Below are 19,320 nucleotides of genomic sequence, written 5' to 3'. Positions count from 1 at the left end.
TTTCCTGTTTCTTAAGGTGGGATTGTATTGCTATAAACTTCCCCCTTAGAACTGCTTTTGCTGCGTCCCATAGGTTTTGGGTCGTCGTGTCTCCATTGTCATTTGTTTCTAGGTATTTTTTAATTTCCTCTTTGATTTCTTCAGTTATCACTTCGTTATTAAGTAGTGTATTGTTTAGCCTCCATGTGTTTGTATTTTTTATAGCTCTTTTCCTGTAATTGATATCTAGTCTCATAGCATTGTGGTCAGAAAAGATACTTGATACAATTTCAATTTTCTTAAATTTACCAAGGCTTGATTTGTGACCCAAGATATGATCTATCCTGGAGAATGTTCCATGAGCACTTGAGAAAAATGTGTATTCTGTTGTTTTTGGATGGAATGTCCTATAAATATCAATTAAGTCCATCTTGTTTAATGTATCATTTAAAGCTTGTGTTTCCTTATTTATTTTCATTTTGGATGATCTGTCCATTGGTGAAAGTGGGGTGTTAAAGTCCCCTACTATGATTGTGTTACTGTCGATTTCCCCTTTTATGGCTGTTAGTATTTGCCTTATGTATTGAGGTGCTCCTATGTTGGGTGCATAAATATTTACAATTGTTATATCTTCTTCTAGGATTGATCCCTTGATCATTATGTAGTGTCCTTCTTTGTCTCTTCTAGTAGTCTTTATTTTAAAGTCTATTTTGTCTGATATGAGAATTGCTACTCCAGCTTTCTTTTGGTTTCCATTTGCATGGAATATCTTTTTCCATCCCCTTACTTTCAGTCTGTATGTGTCTCTAGGTCTGAAGTGGGTCTCTTGTAGACAGCATATATATGGGTCTTGTTTTTGTATCCATTCAGCCAATCTGTGTCTTTTGGTGGGAGCATTTAGTCCATTTAAGGTAATTATCGATATGTATGTTCCTATTCCCATTTTCTTAATTGTTTTGGGTTCGTTATTGTAGGTCTTTTCCTTCTGTTGTGTTTCTTGCCTAGAGAAGTTCCTTTAGCATTTGTTGTAAAGCTGGTTTGGTGGTGCTGAACTCTCTCAGCTTTTGCTTGTCTGTAACGTTTTAATTCCTCCATCAAATCTGAATGAGATCCTTGCTGGGTAGAGAAATCTTGGTTGCAGGTTTTTCTCTTTCATCACTTTAATTATGTCCTGCCACTCCCTTCTGGCTTGTAGAGTTTCTGCTGAGAGATCAGCTCTTATCCTGATGGGGATTCCCTTGTGTGTTATTTGTTGTTTTTGCCTTGCTGCTTTTAATATGATTTCTTTGTGTTTAATTTTTGACAGTTTGATTAATATGTGTCTTGGCATATTTCTCCTTGCATTTATTCTGTATGGGACTCTCTGTGCCTCCTGGACTTGATTAACTATTTCCTTTCCCATATTAGGGAAGTTTTCAACTATAATCTCTTCAAATATTTTCTCAGTCCCTTTCTTTTTCTCTTCTTCTTCTGGAACCCCTATAATTCGAATGTTGGTGCGTTTAATGTTGTCCCAGAGGCCTCTGAGACTGTCCTCTGTTCTTTTCATTCTTTTTTCTTTATTTTGCTCTGCAGCAGTTATTTCCACTATTTTATCTTCCACCTCACTTATCCGTTCTTCTGCCTCAGTTATTCTGCTATTGATCCCATCTAGAGTATTTTTTATTTCATTTATTGTGTTTTTAATCGATGCTTGATTCATCTTTAGTTCTTCTAGATCCTTGTTAACTGTTTCTTGCATTTTGTCTATTCTATTTCCAAGATTTTGGATCTGGGAAATAGAATCTTGGATCATCTTTGCCATCATTATTCTGAATTCTTTTTCAGGTAGACTGCCTATTACATCTTCATTTGTTAGGTCTGGTGGGTTTTTATCTTGCTCCTTCTCCTGCTGTGTGTTTTACTGTCTTCTCATTTTGCTTATGTTACTGTGTTTGGGGTCTCCTTTTTGCAGGCTGCAGGTTCGTAGTTCCCGTTGTTTTTGGTGTCTGTCCCCAGTGGCTAAGGTTGGTTTAGTGGGTTGTGTAGGCTTCCTGGTGGAGGGGACTAGTGCCTGTGTTCTGGTGGATGAGGCTGGATCTTGTCTTTCTGGTGGGCAGGTCCACGTCTGGTGGTGTGTTTTGGGGTGTCTGCGGACTTTTTATGATTTTAGGCCGCCTCTCTGCTAATGGGTGGCGTTGTGTTCCTGTCTTGCTAGTTGTTTGGCATAGGGTGTCCAGCACTGTAGCTTGCTGGTCGTTGAGTGAAGCTGGGTGCTGGTGTTGAGATGGAGATCTCTGGAAGATTTTCGCCGTTTGATATTATGTGGAGCTGGGAGGTCTCTTGTGGACCAGTGTCCTGAAGTTGGCTCTCCCACCTCAGAGGCACAGCACTGACTCCTGGCTCCTCAATTTGGGATGATTTGTTGTCTATTCATGTATTCCACAGATGCAGGGTACATCAAGTTGATTGTGGAGCTTTAATCCGCTGCTTCTGAGGCTGCTGGGAGAGGTTTCCCTTTCTCTTCTTTGTTCTCACAGCTCCTGGGTCTCAGCTTTGGATTTGGCCCCGCCTCTGCGTGTAGGTCGCCGGAGGGCGTCTGTTCTTTGCTCAGACAGGACAGGGTTAAAGGAGCAGCCGCTTCGGGGACTCTGGCTCACTCAGGCCGGGCGGGAGGGAGGGGCACGGAGTGCGGGCGAGCCTGCAGCGGCAGAAGTCGGAGTGACGTTGCACCAGCCCGAGGCGCGCCGTGCGTTCTCCCAGGGAAGCCGCCCCTGGATCCCGGGACCCCGGCAGTGGCGGGCTGCACAGGCTCCCGGAAGGGCGGTGTGGACAGTGACCTGCGCTCGCACACAGGCTTCTTGGCGGCGGCAGCAGCAGCCCCAGCGTCCCACGCCCGTCACTGGGCTCCGCGCTTTCAGTCGTGACTCGCGCCCGTCTGTGGAGCCCCTTTAAGCAGCGCTCTTAATCCCCTCTCCTCGCGCACCAGGAAACCAAGAGGGAAGAAAAAGTCTCTTGCCTCTTCGGCAGCTCCAGAGTTTTCCTGGACTCCCTGCCGGCTAGCTGTGGCACATTAGCCCCCTTCAGGCTGAGTTCTCGCCGCCAGCCCCAGTCCTCTCCCTGCGCTCTGACCGTAGCCCGAGCCTCAGCTTCCAGCGCCGCCCGCCCTGGTGGGCGAGCAGACAAGCCTCTCGGGCTGGTGAGTGCCGCTCGGCACCGATCCTCTGTGCGGGAATCTCTCCGCTTTGCCCTACCCAGGTATGTGGGGAGTTTCTTGCCTTTTGGGAGGTCTGGGGTCTTCTGCCAGCATTCAGTAGGTGTTCTGTAGGAGTTGTTCCACGTGTAGCTGTATTTCTGGTGTATCCGTGGGGAGGAAGTCGTGATCTCCGCGTCTTACTCTTCCGCCATCTTACCCGGAAGTCCCTTTGGTCTTTGATTTATCTAGCACCTTTGAGGTGTGGGTGCTGGAACCAGTCCTGCCCAGCACGTGAGAGCTGGCTTGTTCCCGCTGGAGTTGCCTCTCTGGCGGCTCAGGTCACAGGGGGACTTTCCACGAAGAGCTACCCTGGGAGGGCTTTGTGCTAACAGCCCAAGCAGAGATGCGGCCCCACTTTATTTGCCCTCAGAGCTATTTTCAGCTGCTCAGGGGCTGCCTCTTCCCCTAAAGACCGTCTTGTCTCCTCTTTTTCTTTTTAAAAGACACCAGGTCTTTGATCTAACCATTCATTGCCTTTTGATTTCCCAAAAGTGAGACACTGGTAGCTGTACTATGTCAACTTCAAGAAAACACATAGGAATTAATTGTATTTAACGGCTTTAAAATGAATTGTGAATTTTACTAAAGCATACATATTTAAAATAATTTTTAAATAATTAATGCTAAACAGTCTCCTGAAAGTATAATTGAATATCCAACTTCTCTCTAAAATTAGAAAATGATTAAAATATTTACAAAAATAATACAATCAGAAAGTTTATCTGTGTCTTTAAATTACTGTGGCCTTATTTCCTAGCCTGGAAGCACACAGCACCCTTTCTTAATGGGACAGCTGACAGCTGTCCTGGTGTGAGCAGGCACTTCTATAATTCTTATCATAGTTTTCCATCGGCAATTTCCATTTTCCTAGAAATTTCAGTGATTACTATATGTAGTCAGTTATTAATTAAGAACCTTGCATTAGGTTTAAGAGTTCAATCACTTTTGTATCTAAAAGTCACATATTTATGCATTAAGCTTTCAAAGAAATGAGTCCTTTGTGCCTTTCTAAATATATTCCTTATAAAGCAACAAGAAAAAAAAAGTTTTATTAATGCACAAGACTGAAAGAAATGTTAAGTATGCTAGAGTTCTGGTTTTGATTTTGGACTTCAGAGAAAGTAAGAGAAGCAGTGGAACAAAAGAGCCCTTTAATTACAATCCAATGTCCTAGAGAAGACTATCTGATATCTCTTCCAGTTGGCATTCGAGCCGGTGTAAGAAAATCAACTGCGATGAGTACAACACAAAATCATCCCACCTCGTCAAGATAATCAGGAATTACACTGTGAGTATGTCATGAACCTCCCTAGTTTTGTTTAAGACCTTCTTGGACACATTAAAAGATGGAAATGTTTCAGGAGTTAAATCAATAAATTTATTTATGCTACACAACCTAAGCCAATAAAAGTTTGTGCTAAGATTCCTCAAACTCCCACTTCATTTTGGGGAGGGTAACTAAATGAGCATTTTTTCCCCTGGGAGGAGAGTAGACTGCTGTGTGGCAGGAAGATGGCAGCAGTATGATGGTTGACAGTTTGAGTCTGGAGTTACTGGCTGCATACAGATTCTCCACTCAGCCTCCTCATCATGTCAGCCTTAGGAAAATTAGCTATCTCTTTAAGACTCAGTTTCTTCATCTGTAAAATGGGAATGAGAATAGGATTGCTGGGAGCATTTAATGCAATACTGATCATATGGCACTTGACACAGTAAATAAGCACGTAGCACACAGTAAGCTTTAAAGGAACCTTAATTATTTTTACTAGATCTGAAAGGGATATATCATAGCTCAGTGGCCACGAAATATTTTCCTTCACTTTCATCAAGCTCCTTTAAGACCTCTTACTTTGTGTTTGTATCTAGAAATCTTCCTTAAAATACAAAAAAAAAATCTATTTATGAGAGAAATAAAAGATGTATTTGGGGATTTGTTTTCAAAACAAGTATGTCATCTGCTCACCTGGAAATGCTCTATAGCCCTTATTCAGAGAGAAAATGATTCAAAGACACTGAAGTACAATCTCAATAAATATAGTATCAATATCCAGATTGAGTCAGTAACATTAGATACACTCCTCTAGAAGAAAACTTTCAGTCATGGGGTTGCTGAAGTGAGGTCCAAGTAGCTCAGAACGAAGTAGAAGTAGACAAATACATAATTTATATTGCATAGGGGAAAAATTTGACTTAGTTCACACAGAGGACTGTTTTTGTCCTTCAGTATCTAGTCTGGTTGCTGCCTACACAAGAATCATGTCAACTCCTCTCTTTCCTTATTGAGCGCAGAACTGACTGAGAAAGAACAAGAACCGTTCTCCTCATCAGGGACAAGAGACAGTGGTCCCAGTAACAATCGCTCGGGCTGGCCAAGCTCCCATCATCAGCCAAAGAAAGGGCTTGTGCATCGCACAGTCAGGTGAGAAGGGGTCTGATGCGCACACTCCCTGCATCAGGGTGACCTTTCTCTGAAGGGAGGGCGGTGGACACATTCCCATTTAGGATGTTTATGACAGTGCTAGTCAGTAACAGAATCCAGGCCCCCTCCAGTCATACAAATTCTCCACTCAGCCTCCTCATCATGTCAGCCTTAGGAAAATTAGCTATCTCTTTAAGAGTCAGTTTCTTCATCTGTAAAATGGGAATGAGAATAGGACTGCTGGAAGCATTTAATGCAATACTGATCATATGGCACTTGACACAGTAAATAAGCATGTAGCACACAGGTGCGGGGCAGGGGGGTGGACCAGGTGCGGGGCAGGGGGGTGGCCTGGAGCAAGGAAGAGAAACAGGCTTGGCACTGCACATGCGCACAGCACTGTCCCATCTACAAGGTCATAACAGAACTCACTTGACCATGGTCCTCATGAGGTTGGTACAGTTATTTTATCTTGTCAAGAAATGAAGGTCTGAGGGGAAGATGGCATGCCCAAGAAAACCAGCAACGTGGCAGAGGTAGGAACTCCATCCATGTCATTCTGTGGGCAGAGGGCGAGAAAAGCATTGTGGGGAGGGAAGCACTGAGAACTCGGCTGTGGCAGCACTAGATTTCACCAAGATGTGGTTCTTGTGGCCTTTGGTTTTATTTTCTACACTGTCAAAGCAAGTAAGGTTCTAAAACTAGGGTTTTTATATAATTTTTCATAATATCATCAAATATTTAATCTCTATTCAAAATTTTCAATTTTTTTTTAAATTTTTTTTTTTTTTTTTTTTGGCTGCACCACTTGGCTTGCGGGATCTTAGTTCCCAGACCAGGGGTTGAACCTGGGCCCTCAGCAGTAACAGTTCAGAGTCCTAACCACTGGACCACCAGGGAATTCCCTAAAATGTTTTAATAGCAGCTTTTTCTCACCTAACCAGGATCCGAACAAAGTGGTACACTGCGTTTGGTCACTAGGTCTCTTTAGACCTTTTAGACTAGAATAGTGTCCCCATCATTTCTTTAAATCACACTGGCTTTTTGAAGCATCACAACTGTTGTCTTCTAGAAGGGCCACATTCTGGATTTGGTTGTTTCCTTATATCGTCTTTTAACATATTCTGCTAGCCCCTCTATTTCCTGTAAACTGTGTCAGGTTTGATTGGATTCTTGGAAAGAAGATTTCACTGGTGGTGGTATGTTTCACATTGTTTCACGTTGCTCACCTTGCTTCCTGTTGTTTCACATCAAGAAACATATAAGATTGCCCCACTGTTACTGAATTTCAGAGTGATCACTCCATTTAGTTGGTGAGCACCATATTTCTCCATTTTAAAAGTGGGTTTTTGGGCTTCCCTGGTGGCGCAGTGGTTGAGAGTCCGCCTGCCGATGCAGGGGACATGGGTTCGTGCCCCGGTCCGGGAAGATCCCACATGCCGCGGAGCGGCTGGGCCCGTGAGCCATGGCCGCTGGGCCTGCGTGTCCGGAGCCTGTGCTCCGCAGTGGGAGAGGCCACAACAGTGAGAGGCCCCGCGTACCGCAAAAAAAAAAAAAAAAAAAGTGGGTTTTGTTTTGTTTTTGTCAATCGTTAGTATACGTAATTTTCTTGGTACTATGTAGATATGCTATTCCTCAACAATTTCTCAATTTTTGTAGCTATTTTTTATGTTATGTTTGTAAATCTATCATGTTTTACCAATTAAAATCCTCCTGCAACATTCATTATTTGGGTTGGGAATCTGGTGAGCCAAATCTGCCCTACTCCCACCTCCCAGTGTTACATTCATGGACCCAACCGCAGGTTCAGGCCTTTTCCTCCACCTGCCAAGTAAAGATGGTGGGCCTTACCTTTTGCAGGACAGGGGAGTTCCATCAGGATATGGACAGAATTCAATCTCTACCCAAAACTCTAAGAACAATGCTAACCATCTGGTAAAATTAGTTATGCTTTTAAAAATGTCTATTTTATCAAAGATTTATATACACACACAGACACACATACACTTTTTAAAAGCAAAGCAATGCTAAAAGGCTCACAACAGACACAGTAGTCATTTGGCCACCCTTGGCCAACAGAGTCAACCACTTTTAACTCTTGTAGTTATTTCTTCCACTACTTACCTCCATATGTCTAAATAATATGTAGAACTATTATACTTAATTTAAAAATTTTAGTCATTACCTCTGACTTCCTCTTATAGTAGATGAGGATTAGCTGCTTTTCCTATTACTGGCTTTGGAGGAGAAGTGAACGTGAACTCCTAAGGTGACCACACCGAATTTTGACAACCACTAGCACATGGTTAGTGGGCCTTAAAAATACTGTTGAATGTCATTGGATGAATGATATAGATATCCAAATGCATAAAGCCAGGATGCATTCTGCAGTTTCTCATAGCAAGTATGCATTGAGCAGAATGTAGGAGAAATACCTAATCTTCCCAAATCACATACATTAAGTTGGCTATTTGTATTTTGTTTTAGTATGTTCTTAGAAAACATTAAAATTCAACACATTAAAATATTTTTAAAAGAGGAATGTCATGAAACTAATTTAAAGGACTCAGTAAAAACATCTCTGCAGCCCAAAGATGTTTTTTCAAGTAAATTCTTAATTGGCAGTAGAGAAAGAAATCTCTACTTTCTTACTTTAGATGTGAGAAAGTAGTCTTTTCTAAACAATGATGAACAAACATGCTTGAAAATATATGGGAGACCTTCCCTGGAGTCATGCAGGCTCAGAATTCGGCCCTTTGCCTCACAGAATTTCAAAGTTTGATGCTAAGCCAAAAATAAAAAGTATAAGTTATGAATACTCTGAAAAGACTCCCACCTCATTAATATGTCTGAAAACACATTGCTTAAGGGTAAAGTTAATGAAATCACAGTACACATAAATTTGAAATGGACGGCTAATCAATCACAGACAAAATTATGTTATACAAAGACAAAATAGGTATAGTGGACATTAATAAAAGTTAAATGAAAACAGATTCATACAATGGAAGGAATTTTTCACCTGACTTGCCGCTGCCTCTTTGTATTATCCAGCTCTCGGGACTATCTGAGGCAAATTGATGAAAGAATTAAATATTCCTCTTTACTTGGAACCCTTTAAAGCGGCAAATCTTCCATTTAGTACTTGAGAATTTCTCAAGCTGACTTCAACCAGCATCAAATTTTCTAACAAGGCACTGAAACTCTTAAATTTACTGGCTGAATCATGTAGCTTTGTGAATTTTCCAAGAAGTCTCTCTCTGTGTTTTGTTGTTGTGTGTCTTTGGGCCTTTCACTTTCATTGCATTTCAACTATTTTGCAAGAAGAGAAAAGAAAGAAAGAAATTGAAACCAGCCATTTTGATTACTTGTTAACAGTTCTGACAAAATAGACCCTGAGTTTTGTTTTTTGTTTTTGTTTTCTGTAATTAGCTGCAGGCTCCAAGTATTCACGTATTATTACTAACAGGAGCAATCTGGAGCAGATTTGAAATTATTTTGTGTAGCTGGAATAATTTCTACCCCCTGTAGTATTATTTCCCTTATATGTCTAGCTTTGATAACATTGAATCTCAGAGTGGGGAGGCTCTTAGAATGAGCTACTTTCAAACCTCCACCTGAGGCATCTTCCTAGCAAGTGCTGATAATAGGAAGTGGTGTATGGTGGTCAAAAGAGCAAGGGATTGGGAGCCAGATAGTTTTAACTATTTCTAACAGAGGCTAACAGATACCCAGGAAGTACTTGGGCAGTTATGTAATGTAATAGACACACAAGAGCCAGTAGCACAATGCAATAGACAAAACCCCAGGATGTAGAGGTGGAGCTTTGTAGACACCTGTGTGCCTCAGGATAGGTTACTTCTCTTCTCTGAGGCCCAGCTTCCCCAGCTGCCTAATGGAGAAAACAATACACCTAATTCACAATGTTATTTTTAAAAACCAAATGGGATAAAATGTGTGAGGCTCAGAAAGTATGAGCTACCATTATTAGAACAATTCAGATTAAAAACCGGGAACTGGATAAACCTACTTTCCAGGTTCTCAGATTAACAGTATTATGTGCCTAATGAAGGCAGTGATATTTATAACTGACAATTTTAATTTATGAGAGAAGAAAATCAAGGTTAAATTTCACAGTATATGTAGTAGAAAACATATCCTCTATCTTTAAATCTCCCTAATATATTAACAGAAAAATATGTATTCGTGCTTTCTAAGCATAAGCGTAATACAGGCGACAAAAAGGACAATCCAGGGTCCTCCCCCAAGGACAGTCCATCTAGGGAGTACACAGCAGTCACACACACCGGAATAACTAAGTACACAAGACCGTATAAGCTAAGTGGTGAATAAAGGGTCCAGAATAATAAGTTCCAAGGAGCAAGGGCTGGCTCCCTTTCAGGAGGTGTGGTCAAAGGTGGGGGGTGCTTCCCTGGTGGCGCAGTGGTTGAGAGTCCGCCTGCCGATGTGGGGGACATGGGTTCGTGCCCCGGTCCGGGAAGATCCCACATGCCGCGGAGCAGCTGGGCCCGTGAGACATGACCGCTGAGCCTGCGCATCCGGAGCCTGTGCTCCGCAACGGGAGAGGCCACAACAGTGAGAGGCCAGCGTACCGCAAAAAAAAAATAAAAATAAAAAAATAGAAGAGGGGAAATTGAGCTGGGCCCTAAAGGTCAGTTTTCCGGAGAGGAGGTGGGGAAGAGGAAGGTCATTATTTCAGATGGGAAGAATGTGCTGGCCTGTCCAACCCCCATCTGCAATTTAAACTAATGATAAAGCTGCAAACCAGAGTCTCAGAAGGTTTCCTGATTTGGCGTAAGAAGAAGGGAGAGAACTTGGGGAGCTTAGAACTTTCTAGATAAGGTCGCCTCCCCCCACAGGAAGCTAGAATAAAGTTATGAGGCGTAACAATTGGCACCCATCCCAGCGTTCCTCATCCGCCAGGGTTCCCAAGCCCTGTGGCATCGAGGGGTCTTGCTGAAGCTGGTCAGAGGTAAGAACATACATCCAACAAGCTACAGCAGAATCCACACCAAATGGGGGTTTGTGAGAATACAAAATAAAGAGTGTAAGAAACCAAGAGGGAAACGGGTTAAAATACCTGTTGTTGTTAAGCTGATCTTGACATAGTTGCATGGGTCATATGCAGAGTTCTCAGAGCGGGGCTTCCAGTGACTCAAAGTCTCCTTTATGCCCTGGGACGGTGTAATGCCCCTATCTTCCACCCTACTGCTACTGACCATCTCCACTTGGGTGACTCCAGGCACCCTTTCCTTTCTCTTTCCACAGTCTATCTCATAGGATATGCATGCCTCCTCCCAACAGTGGCCTAAACCAGAAACCTGAAAGTCCCCATGGACTTCCGTCTCTTCTTTAGACTCTTTAATGGATGGGTCACTATCTCCCCAGTCTGGTCTCACCTCCTATAATCTATACGTTCTCCAGACTGCTGCCACAAAGGGTATCACTTGCAGGATAAAAATCTCAACTCCTTTTTAGCAAGGCAGAAAAGGGCATCATTATCTGGCCCCAGCCGACCAGTCTGACCTGAGCTTCCAACACGCTTTCCTTGAAATTTGCATCCTGGCAACATCTAATTACCTGAGAGGTCCCGGATCCCACCCTGCTTTGGGGCCTCCCCACATTGCAAACACTCTCCCCTCCCACTGTGCTGACAACTTGAAACATTTCTATTCATCCTTCTAGCCTTAGCTCAAGTCCCTTCTCTGCTCTGATTCTTTCCTGACACCTGCCCATGTGCTGAGATGCTCCCTGTCCATGTATAGCCTAGAACTGTGACAATTTACAATGTCTGTCTTTGCACCTGCTTTGTAAGCTCCTTGAAATCAGGAACAAAAACCTTTTTCCTTCCAGCTCTAGCATCCTGCACACAGCGCCCACCCGAACAAAACTTTGTTGAGCAAATGACTGATTTTAAAACGAAAAAGAGAGGAATCAATATTATTTGGTTAAAATCAACAAGTCTGAAGAAATCCACTGCGAACATTAGTCTATTTAATTGGAGGTGGGGTGGACTTGCATGGGAATATTCTCCAACAGTTTATCTTTTCTTTGAAACTGTCAAGCCAATGAAATAGACTCACGCATGTTGTACAACAGGGCAAGGAAGCAAAGGAGCATTTGTTTAAAAGAAATGACCTCTATGGTACTACCTGAATTTACAGGGTTTTGGAACTCTTTTCCACCCTGCTGGTATTCAAATTTAACTAGAATATTTTCAACCCCTTCTCTACTACCAAAACAACAAAAATACCACAAAAATTTAGAAGCAGCCAGGCAACAGAGATTTAGCATCAACTTAGCTTTGAGAACTCTCAAAATTACATTCAAAACCCCCCTATAAAATGGGCGATGTTATGAAATTGTCTTTGCATCCCTTGAAGAAAAGGATGACACACAGACTCATGCTGGAAATCGTAGGACTGAACTCTAAAATCCTCAAGTTTTGAGTATTTGGTTAATTGCAATCATTTACTTTCCTTGGGAATTAATAGAAACCATCTGCTTAATGATAAAGCCGAGCTCTGCAATTATTTGAGGAAACATGTGCTGTAGTCAGCGTATTACTGAGGAAGCCTGCTAGACATACGTATTTTTTATAATTAAAGCCAATCACATTCATTAATTTAAAAATGCTGGGTTTTTTAAATTTATCAGCACCACCCTTGTTAATATGCACCTATGTAACCTTCAATTTTTTTTTTTTTTTTGCGTTACGTGGGACTCTCACTGTTGTGGCCTCTCCCGTTGCGGAGCACAGGCTCCGGATGCGCAGGCTCAGCGGCCATGGCTCACGGGCCCAGCCACTCTGCGGCACATGGGATCTTCCCGGACCGGGGCACGAACCCGTGTCCCCTGCATCGGCAGGCGGACTCTCAACCACTGCGCCACCAGGGAATCCCCAACCTTCAATTTTAAACTTATGGTAGGTTAAATAGCTATAATTGTACAGATGGCTGTGATCACACATCAGAATGTTGAGGTGATCATGAGAAAAAAATAAAGATGAGAAATAAATGTCCACTCTGAACCACATACCCGCCTCTGGGTCTCATGCCTGTGTTCGGAGGGGTATTTCCCTCTCCTAGCAAACAGGAAAATGGCTGAGTGCTCCAAACAAAATTCCTTTGAACTGGCCATCTCTCAAAGCTCCTGCTAAATCTAACTGCAGTTCTGCTAGCAGATGTGAAGAAAAACAGGCAGCTTTTGTTACACGGCAGCCTAGAAAACGGGAAGAGCCAACGTCTCCTCTGAATGGCTGTAAATATTGATCCACCTGTAAAGAATAAGGGTGCCATGTCTGAATGGTGGCAAATAAATAAAGCAGGAGGAGAACAGAGGAAAGAGAAACACACACGTTGGGCCAAGAGCTCCAAGCCAGTTTCTTCTGTGTGTGTGTGGCCCAAGGGAGGAGGAGATGTTTATTTGGACATCTTCCCTTCTGAAAAGAAGCCAGCTGACTGTCTGCTTTTGTATGCGTCCACTGTTAGAGCCCAGTTCACTTCGTAGGCAAAGACCATCCAGTTTTTAACCAATGTAACGAAGGATTTTGAATGTTTAAAACCAGTTGGTAAGAAACAGCTAATCCTCACCACTCCAGCCCACCAAAAAACCCACTTTGGCTCTACGATGTTTAACTAGTTATTACTATGGTCCTTAACCTACAGAACAGCAGAGGGGTTAAGAAGATGGGTTTTGCAAAGCATGACAGACACTGATTGAAATCTCCATTAGCCATTCACTACCTGTATACACTTAAGAAAGTTACTTAATGTCCTAACACCTTATTTTCTATTTCTGTAAAACGGAGAAAATAATAGTATCTACCATAGAGGGCTGTGAAAGTCAAAAAAGGTAATGGGGCTTCCCTGGTGGCGCAGTGGTTGAGAGTCCGCCTGCCGATGCAGGGGACACGGGTTTGTGCCCCGATCCGGGAGGATCCCACATGCCGCGGAGCGGCTGGGCCCGTGAGCCATGGCCGCTGAGCCTGCGCTCCGCAATGGGAGAGGCCACAATAGTGAGAGGCCCGCGTACCGCAGAAAAAAAAAAAAAAGATGATGTATGCAAAGTGCTTAGTCCAGGGCCTGGAGCACAGAAAGTGCCCACAAATATGAGTTATCTTTGTCATTTTTATTCTTATTATCATTATGGCCAGTCTTATGGTAGAAACTAGCAGGAAAATCTTAGGAATCATCAAGATTCCTGAGGGATCACCCCTGCCAGGGGCATCATTGCCATAAAGAAGGCATCCTCTCTCTTCTTTTGAAAAGGAATCCAGGGAGGAAGTTGAAAGAGTTGGGCTGAGGTAGCTGTGAGCAGTACCACAAGCAGCCGTTTTATCAGAAATGTACATAAAGACCCTGTTTTAAAGTTGAGTAAACACAACAAATCTTTTGGCAAAGAGGGAAGAGGTGTTTTAGAATATGAATATTTGTATGCCGCCCTCAGTTTCTTTTAAAAAAAGTTTCAAACAAATATGTCCATTGTATTATGTTATCAAAAGGCATATGGGTTCTAGAGTCAGAGGGACCAGGGTGCCTCCCCCGTGCTGCCACTTACCCTAGGTGACCTGGGGCAAATCACTGAATGTCTGCCTCAGTTTCCTCCTTTGAAAAATGGTGATAATAAAAATACTCATCAAGTTATGTAAGCATTAAATAAGCTGATACTACAATGGGGCTTAGAACTGAATTCATTTTGCTTATCATTGTAAAGATTAAAAGAGATAATGCATGTAAGCCTTGCATGTATTAAGTGCTCACTACACAGCACCTACCATTCTTACTGTAAAGAAATTAGAAAATAAAATGAACGAGCCAGAAAAAAGTAAAATAACTCAATTTTTAAATGGAAACTTTTACAATTAAATAGTATAAAAATGACCAGAATTGTGGTTGGAGAAAGACACTACTTCCAAGAAAACTATGGAAATTTATTTCCCTAATAATCCTTTAAAAAGGAGTCTGGACTAAGACGTTCCAAAGGTGGGAGATGACTTCTGTGTTTCCCTTTTAGACCCATTAACATTTCACAAATTATTCAGTGGAGGAACTATTAATAGAAACCTGTAAGACAGCAAAAGTATCACACGAAGCAAGGCCAATGCCTACTAAAATGGGAAGCTCCAAGTTCAATAAAGACTTTTAGCCAAACCCGACAGAAGCAAGGGAATGCATTTATTAATGTCAACAAATCCAAGCCCTATTCGAGGTGGAGGTTTTAAAATATGGAACTTTCCCCCTAAAACCCAGGTTCAAGTTCCCTTCATCAACTCTTTCCCTAAGGCACTGGGCAATAATGGGTATTCATATGAAAATTTCTCTAGTCTGAATCACAGAGAATGGACCTAGACCTTTTTTTTTTAAACCAAGAGTACCATACTAGGTAGTGCAATACAGACACTTGGAGGGGATGGTCCACTTAAAAGTATTGCTTTGAGTGGGCAGCTTTAAAAAATTTTTTCAAACTCCTTTAGAATACACAAATTCTGTTAGATTATAAAGGAAAATAGAAGAAACTTAGCCCAAATATTTTGGGGGGTTTAAATAATATTATTTTGTTTAAATATGTGGAAAACAATCATCTTTCTGTGGGATTATAAAATCAGTTTAGCAATGTTTCTTTGCTTTCCTTTTCTTATCCCCACCTCCAAAATTTAAAAGCTTTCACAACATATGTACTGATTACTACATACATATAATTAATTTTTAAAATAAGAATGTACAAAAATAATTGCTTCCAGTGTATTTTCAAGTTTCAAATGACATAAGAGCTCAGGGTTAAATTTTTTCTCATGTCTTTTTATGGTCTGACACATAATTTTGAAATGTGACACATGAGTATTTGTAAGTTATGAGTCTAAATATTTTAATAAGAAATAAAGCTTACTTATTCAAGAAGAGCTTTTTAAAATCATCCCTCTAGGATCCTTCTAGAATAACCATTATTCCTATACAGCATTTTCTTTGTAGGTTACATGGTTACTCAGAATTAGCAACAACCTTACTCTTATTCCTAGCGCATATAAACCTTTCATTATTCTAGGGAACCCAGAACGTAAAAAGAATTACACCTTTCAGCATTTAATCACCAAATTTGATTTTCTTTACAAATAGCCTGAAGGTAGGTCTGTAATATTATGTACCTCTTAATTCCACTTTGAAGGTAAGCAAACATTTACCACCTCACTTAGTTCCTGAATACAATCCATATTCTTTTCCGTGGTTCAGACATAAAGCCCTATTGATTATGTTCAAGTGGCCACTTACAAGGCTGCCTTAAGCAAGTGCTTGTTGAATTCACTGAAGGAGGTTCTCTGGCCTTGGCAGAGGCAAAATGCTACAGACTTCACCACCACCGTGCCCCAGCTTGAAGGCTTTGATGGCTTCCTAGGATGGAGGATGAGGCCCCAAACTGGGAGATGTGGTCCTCCGACCTTTCCGGCTTCATCTCACAACATGCTCATCTTTGTTCTTTCTAATAACCACCAACAGTAATAACTACTACCCACACAGGGCCTAAGCACTGGATATAAAGCAAGTAATTTCATCCTTACAACACACTATAGTGGAGGGGCTATTATTACCCCCACTCTACAGAAGAGATTAAATGACCTGCTTGAGATCTGCCAGCTAGCAAGTGTGGCAGCCGGGATTCAAACAAGCACAGTGTGGCTCCAGGTCTGAGCTCTCCCATCTTGACACTTATACAGAGATAGGGTCTGGCACAAAGTAGGACCTCAATAAATCTTTATTAAATGACTGAACAAATGACTTCTACAATTAGTCAAGAAGTCTATACAGTCAATCCTGACTTCCCAGTTTCTACACATAACTCCATTATGAGTTTCAAAGGAGGATTTAAATGGCTAATGCAGAAATTTGCTCAGCAAATATTGCAGAGTACCTACAATGTGCCAGGCACCCAGGCTAGAAGGAGAGACTGCCCTGCCTCCAAAAAGCTGATGGCCCAGTGTAGGATGCAGACCAAGAACAGGCCACTAATTGCTACCAGAGTGGTGACGGCTGGGTGCTACTCAGCCACAGAATAGCTCGTCTGAGCTGCAAAGAGCTAAGCCTTGGGGAGGGTTCAAGACAACAGTGAATGCTCTATAAATAAAGCCAGTTTATTCAACACATATTCATTCTGCTTTAGCCTTTTGTGAGGTGGCCTGGGACAGTGCCTGGCCTGAGGAGCAACTCAGTTACTGTTTGTTAAATGGATGAAGGAAGGGATAAATGAAGGAAGCAAGCCAACTGTGACTGGTCACCTTGTTTGATGACCTTGGAAAATGCATTTCAGGTTCTAACCAAACCTGCAGACTCATGTAGTTCAGGTCTCTCATTATATCAGAGCAGGAGAGGAGCCATAGTTAGCAACTCCCTGCCCCCGACATATGCTTCCCTTAAAAATGAGGGGCAAGCCAATAATCAAAATAGCAAATGGAAGTCCAGATTTTATATCACCTATTCACACACCACCCTCTCTTCCTTTCTGCAAATGCTTTATTTTTAAAGATGTCCATGTTTACTTAAAAGATGCTTTAGGGATTGGAAGGGCTGGATCGCTCCTTATGTCATCTGTGACATGGAATACTTGAGTTATTACAATTCTGAGCTTTCTGTGGGAGTCATTTTGTTTTTATAAAACTGGCAAATCAAAATTCTAGGTTTCATGACTGCTTTATGTAACCATGCAAAGTTTTTCTCTCTATATAAAAAAGGTTCCTCATACACATTAAAATATTCCAAAATCATCACAATTTTTTCAATCAAAAACTGAACAGCTTTGACATTTTAAAATAAGAAACTGTCACTTTCAGAATTGGATTAAACTATTCTAATAGCAAGCTGGAGTCATTAAAATTGGCTTTTAGAGAGATACTTCACATGCTTCATAACTGGCATACTGTAGTGGTGACAGCCTCCAAATCAGGCTTCCAAGTAAGACAGTGTCTCTAAAGACTGGATAAAGGCATGTCACACACGAGCCGCCCATTAGAAATGTGTTTCAATCTTGTTTAATCATACAAATGCTACATCTTCATAATAAAGTAATGCTATTTTGCATAAATAAAATGTAATATTTACACTTTAGTGCACACATCTTCTTGTGTTAGAAATGGAAAGATATTCTGGGAAACACTTATGCCACCTTAATTCAAAAGTAAAGTACAAAAGAGCATTTCATAATTCTTCTCTTTGTCCATTATTACCATTAAGGGTGAAAAAGGGAGGGAAAAACCAATAATTTGTTAATGGTTTACGAGAGAAATGCCAGGTTAATTAAAACAAAAACGGCACAATGTTTCCTAAGATTTACTACCATTTTATTGCAGGGCAAACTTTCTTTAAAATTCCAGATGTGAAAGTGCCTTAGGAAAATTCCGAAGCTGTTGTGGAAAATGCGGTGACGGTCTCCAACAGGATGCGGCTTGTCTGGGTCCCCAGCAGCTCTCCCGGGGACCAGCAGATGCCAGCCGGAGGTGGGTGCTGGACCACAGGCTCACTGGACAAGCATCACTTTTTGCCTTTGGGTCACTAAGCTACAAAGAAATGCTCTGTTTTAAAAGTCTTCTTACAGAAAGTAATAAAGTGCTGTTTCTTGGCTTTTACGACCTTATATTCCCCCCCTTTTTTTTTTTTTGGCTGTGCCATGCAGCATGTGGGATCTCAGTTTCCTGACCAGGGATCGAACCTGGGCCTCTTGCAGTGGAAGCACAGAGTCCTAACCACTGGACCGCCAGGGAAGTCCCATGACCTTATATTCTTTTAAAGAACTTCCTTTTCCCATAGAAGAGCCAGAGCTGCTGTATACTGTTGATATGGTATAAGCCACAGCCAAGGGAAGCTAAACTGAGAAGGCAGAAGATACTGTTGGAAGTACAAGTATATTGAATTAGTTAATTTTCTTAGGCCATCAAATAGCTACCAAATAGGCAGGATTTTTTTTTTAATCTGACATTTAACCAGGCGTACTGAATTGAATGATTTATTTTACACGTCTTTTTTCATTTGTGAGATGTCCTAGCTTTTAGGTTGCAGTGTAGAGGGTAAATTTCTGTAGAAAACTGAGAAATTGGGAGCAGTAAGTAGTTTGAAAGAAAAGAAAATCAAAGGACAATGAGTTCAGGCCTATGTGAAGTGCTAGACATGCACTGAAACTCCTTCAAAGAAATCACTTTTTCTTCTTTGTCACTAATATCATCTCTCATTTCAACAGCCACTCTGTTTCCTGGTGGCCTTTAGAAAATAATGTTAACCTATATAATCCATTTAGCCATCAGAGGTCTTTTATTTAGAAGAGTTATTTTAATGTCAAGATGCTTAAATGCTCCTTCCTAATTAAAATGTACCAAAATAAAGCCTACTTAAGACTTTCCATGCGAAGGGAAACATCCTGATCTCTCTTCCCTTAGATATAGGCTACCGACCTGCCCTTGGCTCCAGTATTGATTTTACCTGATTTGATTGACCATAATTAAACAGGTTTTTACCACATTCTCACAGCGGGGGAAGTACATTCCAGGTGCAAAGTCTGGAGCTTGTGCTGAAGGTGTTATACGATACACAAATCATTGGCAAGCAAAACAGCTGTATCCATGCTCCCTAAACATCGCTTCACAAAATTAATGTGCTAACCATTAGTTCTACATACGCTGGAAAAG

At 41.6% G+C, this 19,320-nt stretch overlaps 1 protein-coding gene across 4 annotated transcripts in view; it reads right to left on the bottom strand.

Annotated features, from left to right (window-relative positions):
* Window positions 1-19,320, bottom strand: part of PRICKLE1 (prickle planar cell polarity protein 1) — a 115,603-nt gene that overhangs the window by 71,601 nt on the left and 24,682 nt on the right. Inside the window, exon 3 of one of the 4 annotated variants that reach the window (XM_081249867.1) lies at window positions 6,066-6,192. The exons of the other annotated variants lie outside the window; for them this stretch is intronic. The gene's annotated coding sequence lies outside the window, so the exon portion shown is untranslated. The remainder of the gene's footprint in view (window positions 1-6,065; window positions 6,193-19,320) is intronic. 4 annotated transcript variants of the gene reach the window in all.

This window comes from Mesoplodon bidens (genome assembly GCF_964165515.1).
Source record: "Mesoplodon bidens genome assembly, chromosome: 11".
Lineage (NCBI taxonomy): Eukaryota > Metazoa > Chordata > Mammalia > Artiodactyla > Ziphiidae > Mesoplodon > Mesoplodon bidens.
The sequence above is the reverse complement of the archived record's forward strand: the minus strand, read 5'-3'. Positions and strand labels throughout refer to the sequence as shown.